The following is a 5,749-nucleotide window of genomic DNA, read 5'->3' as shown; positions in this document are numbered from 1 at the left end:
AGCGCGAAGAGAGCGCGACGCGAGCGCAGATGATGCGGACGCATGACCGAAGCGAACGCGTGATAAGGAAAACTCCAAATGACGCGACCGCGTGACCCACGCGAACGCGTGACAGAGGCCACACACCAGAAATTACAGAAAACACTTCCAGCGATTTCTGAAGCCCTTTTTGGCCTATATTCAAGTACAGAAAGCACAGATTAGAGGTTATAAAGTGGGGGAATGAATCTATTCAAAAGAGAGTCTCCAATTATTTACTTTTGATGATTTAGATGTATTTTTTAGAGAGAGGTTCTCTCCTCTCTCTCTTAGGATTAGGATTTAGGATTTTTCTTGCTTTCATGATTGTCCCTTTTTATCAGGTTCAACTTTTCTTTTTATTATCTTCTCAATTTAATTTATGAACTTTTCTATGTTACAGATAATTCTCTTAATTAATGTTATTTGAGGTATTTCAGTTTATGATTGCTTTTTTTTGTTTATGTTACTGTTAATTCCAACCTGAAGATATTTTTATTCGAGTAGATTTACTTTTCCCCTTTTGGTCTTGGTTAAGAAATCAGTAACTCAGGAGTTATCAAACTCAACGTGATCGATAATTGTTATCTTTTCTAATTGAATTGAACTTCAATAATTCCAGTCCTTTCTCAGGAATTGACTAGAACCTGAAGATCAGACTAATTAATCCACTTGATCTTCTCTTGCTTTAGTAAAGGCTAACTAAGTGGGAGTAAGACTCAATTCTCATCACCATTGATAAGGATAATTAGGATAGGACTTCCAATTTCTCATACCTTGCCAAAAGTGTATTTTACAGTTATTTATTTATTTTACTTGTCATTCAAATTACTTGTTCCTTACTTTCAAAACCCCCAATTTACAATCTTCATAACCAATAGTAAGAACATACCTCCCTGCAGTTCCTTGAGAAGACGACCCGAGGTTTAAATACTTCGGTTATTAATTTTAAAGGGGTTTGTTACTTGTGACAACCAAAACGTTTATACGAAGGGATTTTTGTCAGTTTAGAAACTATATCTACAACGCGACTATTTTTATAAAATTCTTTACCAGCAAAAATCCTAACGTCACTAACCAAGGATTCAAATTAAGGACATTTATTGTTTTCTGCTTGGAGTTAATGATGTGCTAAAGTAAAGAAAAAATGGGCTAAAATAGGCTCAAGATTGGTTTGCAAAGGATAATGAAAGGGTAAGGCCATATGGGTATGTGAGCTATAGTGAAACAAAGGCCTCAATCACATAAGTACATGAATACATCAAACAATTAAAATATAGAATCAAGCAAGACATAGATCACAATTTTAGAGAGAACAACACACACCAAAATAAAGTATTGGTTGATAAAATGCAACCAATCGAATAGGCTCAAAAAATCTTACTGGGTTTGTATGTTCGAGCTCTAAACCATGTTCCAAAATAAATTTATTCAAGCAAGTTCAACAAAAATTTTAATTCAAATGAGTAAAATGCTCTAAAACAGTTTCTTGGAAAAGAATTCATCACTTCAACCAAGTAGCACATACATGCAAGCAAGTAACTAATCTAACAAAGAAAATAAATATTGGTGTTGAGACAGGAAGTAGTTACCACGGAAGTCGATATCGACCTCCCCACACTTAAAGATTGCACCGTCCTCGGTGCATGCAAAGATGTGCAAGTGGATAGGTTGCTAAAATTGATGCACTTTCTCCAAGGATAGTGTGGCAGAACTTGTTTGTTGCCCCATTTAGATGTCTTCCATTTTCCTTCTTGATGGCCATCTTGAAAGAAGAGAAAAAGGAAGAAGAATAACCCACAACAAAGATATGCAAACAAATAAAATATGGGTGCGTTAATGCCAAATAAAAATGAGGTTTTCAACTACATGGTAGCTACAACATGTAAGTGAGAAAGCAATATAAGCAAATGGCATATCAATAGTGCAAGAATTACAATAATGAGAGAGAGAGAGAGCGGGTCAAGAAAGACAATAGAAGTTCATATCAATGCACAAGGAATACAAGTGTCATAAAAGGTTAGCATTGACCTATAAATAATATCATCCAATAATAGAAAACAAGTTACTAAGCACCAAAAAGAATCGAAGAAATAATCAATAGTTGAGTAAGAACATTTAACACCAATGTGAAAACAACAAATATATAAGAGAATAGAAGAAAAAATAACAAAGTTAAAATGCAATGAATGCAAGTATGCAAATGTAATAAATAAAAGAGAATAAAAGAGAATAAGGATGAGAAGCTCAAGAAATAAAGAAGAAGAAAGTAAGAAAGGAAGAAGAAAGAAGGAGAAAGGAGAGAAGAAAGAAGAATGAAATTGGGAAAGAAGACGCGACGCGTAAGCGTCGTCCACGCGCACACGTGGGTTGCAGAATGGGGAGGCGATGCGTACGCATCGGCACGCATACGCGTGAGAAGCAGAAATTAGAAGATGGCGCGTACGCATCATGAATTGTGCTCCTCGTATAATACTCGCACAGTACCCGCACAACTCTCATGTTTTAGGACGGGAGGTGGCATCATTAACATACGACGCGTGCGCGTCGTCTACGCTCATGCGTGGGAAGCCAAAATTGCAAATGACGTGTACGCGTAGGTTGGACTGTGCACCTGGCACCCCACCAGCGCGATCTTGGCACAAGTTACTGTCTAGGCCGTACTGTCGCGCCGTTTCAGCACGGTTTGGGCACGAACCAAATTCGGACGCTGACGCGTACGCGTCGGTCACGCGCACGCGTGACAACCCTTTTTTGTAAATAAGAAACTAACAAGCTATCAAAGTAATGCCAAACATTATTAAACAAGTGAAACCACAATTTAAACTAAATAAACCTAACTAAAAATAAAAATGCAACTTATTACAAATATAAACAAAAAGGGAAAATAGGAAGAATTTACCATGGTGGGATGTCTCCCACCAAGCACTTTTAGTTAAAGTCCTTAAGTTGGACATTTGGTGAGCTCCTTGTCATGGTGGCTTGTGCTTGAACTCATCTTGAAACTTCCACCAACGCTTGGACTTCTAATAAGCTCTAACATTTTCAAGTGAATTCACCAAGCTTTGATGAAGTTCTTCACAAGCTTTGAGCTCCCAAAGTTGATCCTTTTGTATGCCGGGATCTCAAATCTTGTTTCTACACCCGTCTTTAAGTGGATCATCATTGTTCCAACTGGGTGGCAAGCACTCTAAATTCTCTATGAAGTACCAAACTCTTCTCTTAGATCCCACTAATTGATCACTAGTCCAATCCTTGCATCTAGCTCTTGAAATCTGAACCTTGATGAGTCTTGATTTGTAACTCCAACCACTAAACATCCTTCTCTTATGCTTCATTCCACAAAGCCTCCTAAGTTGGCCATCTGTTTCAAGAATACCATACTCAAGTGGGATAGTAAAGCTAATAGAGATAAGTTTTACCCATTCAAATGAAGGAGTAGATGGCAACCTAGATAGAGAAGTCTCCAACAATCTTGACAAAGCATATTCAACTCCCGTCCAACCTTGCCGAAGGACTTCCATCTTTTAAAAAGATTCTTCACTTTCAAGCTCTTCCTCCCTGAGTTCATCCAACTCTTCTCTGTCACTCAAATCATAAATATGAGGTTGAGAGGAATCTACCTCAATGTTGCTTCCAATTTCATCGGGAGAAGGTTCTTCAAACTTAAGGGGTTTACTTGCGGATGCAAATTCATTACTAGGATGGCTTGATTAATGATCATCATCATCACCAAGGGAACTTGCTTCTTAATCTATCCCGTCCAATTCTTCATAGGAAATATGCCTTGGAGGTTATGCACTATCCTCCTCAACATCAATTTCAAGCTCCTTGGAAGAATACTCTACAACTCTAGATTCCCATGGAGGTTCAGCATCTCCTAAGTCTTCGACCACTTCTTCCTCTTCATCAATTACGGCTTCCTCCAATTGTTCCAATACAAAGTCATATTCCTCACTTTGCACCGAAGTTCCTAGTCTTTCATTCATGATACGTTCTTCATTAAATTCTTCACATGCAGCCATAGGGGTACTTTGAGTGTTGAAGCGCAGTGAAGCTAAATTATCTACTGCCTCGGTCAAGGTAGCTATGAACTCTACTATCGTCCGCTGCATCTCTCTTTGCTCTTGAAGAAGAACACCAAGAGTGTCATCCATTGGAGACTGGAGTGGATATGAGGGCTCATCGGTTGGGAGGAGGGTTTCATAATAGGAGGGTGGTTCATCATGATAAGGATGTGGCGGTTCAACACTCTCCATTTTTTCCACTTGTTGTACAACACACTCCAGTCCCTTGTTCTCAAGTTGAGATTTGTTAGCCATGAGAGTTTCGTGTACTTTTCGACTTTTCTCTCACTTCATTTGATGGATGGTTGCTTGAAGTCAATCCATTGCTTCCTTAACATGATCCCGTGGCTCTTGTTCCGCTTGGCTAACATAATTAGAATCATATTGCTCTTGGATTGATGGATATGGACATTCTCCTATGGAGGGTTGTGGTGAAAAGAAAAATTCATCTTGTGGTTGAAAGTTTGCATACATTGGAGGTGGTGTATATTGAGGTGATGTATGTGAGAATGGTGGTTCTTGGGAGTAATTGGGTTGGAATTGGGGTGGTTCTATGTATGGCTCATATGGTGGTTGGTATAGGGGATAAGAATTAGGGTCAAATAGAAGTGTTTGGTAGGATGAGGCTTGTGAGTATGGTTGAAGGCTATGTTGTGGGGGATAAGGGTCATAGGTGTATGGTGGTGGTTGTTGATTGTCACAGAGAGGTCCACCATAACCATTGTCTTGGTATGCATCTTGGAATGACTCTTGCTCATAATAAGTTGGTGGAGGTTACTACCAAGAGAGTTGATCAAATACTTGTGGCTCATCCCATCTTTGATTGTCACATCCTTGATGCATGTTCTCATTGTATCTTCTATTTTCTACAACATTATTTGAACCAAACTCATAGCTAAAGGAGTGAGAATTCATAGTAACAAGAGAAAATAAAAATAAAAATAAAAACTAATAAGAAATAATGAAAATAAACTTGACGGTATATTCACAATAACCAACAATAAGGCACACATTTGCCAGTCCCCGGCAACGGCACCAAAAATTTGACGGAGAAAAAATGTCGGTAAAGATTTTCACAAAAATATCGCATTGCAAGTATAGTTCTAAACCGACAATTAAACCTCAATCAATGTTTAAATTGTTTGTCACTTAAGCAAACCCAATAAAATTAACTGAAATATTTAAACCTCGGGTCGTCTCTCAAGGAATTGCAAGAAAGTATTATTGGTTATGAAAAAGCATATTTTTGGGTTTTGTAATAAGAAACAAGAAAGTAAAATGGCGAGAAAATAAATTAATAACTAAGAAAGCTTTTAGCAAGGAAAGAGAATTAGAAGTCCTATCCTCATTATCATCATCAATTGTGATGGTAAATGTGAATTGCCTTCACTTAGTTAACCTCTACCAAATGGAGGAAGGTCAAGTGCATACAATCAACTTGAGTTCACAAGTCCTAGTCAACTCATTGTGAGAGACTAGCTTTGGTGAAGTTCAAGCTAACCGGCAATCTTCAATCACAAATCAACAAAAGACTTTTGATAACTCAAGAGTCTCTAAATAATCAATCCAAGTCAAGAACATAAAAATTCAAATTAAAATTCACCCAAGCATTTTATCAAACACTTGGGAGGCACAAAATAAAAGCATAAAAAAGTAATAAGAGA

The 5,749-nt window shown here is 37.8% G+C and overlaps 1 pseudogene; it reads right to left on the bottom strand.

Annotated features, from left to right (window-relative positions):
- Positions 1–3,545: 3,545 nt before the first annotated feature.
- Positions 3,546–4,928, bottom strand: LOC148567255 (uncharacterized; annotated as a pseudogene).
- Between the last annotated feature and the right edge of the window lie 821 nt (positions 4,929–5,749).

This window comes from Arachis ipaensis, chromosome B4 (genome assembly GCF_059453495.1).
Source record: "Arachis ipaensis isolate K30076 ecotype BB chromosome B4, ASM5945349v1, whole genome shotgun sequence".
Taxonomy (NCBI): Eukaryota; Viridiplantae; Streptophyta; class Magnoliopsida; order Fabales; family Fabaceae; genus Arachis; species Arachis ipaensis.
This window is presented reverse-complemented; position numbering and strand designations above follow the sequence as displayed.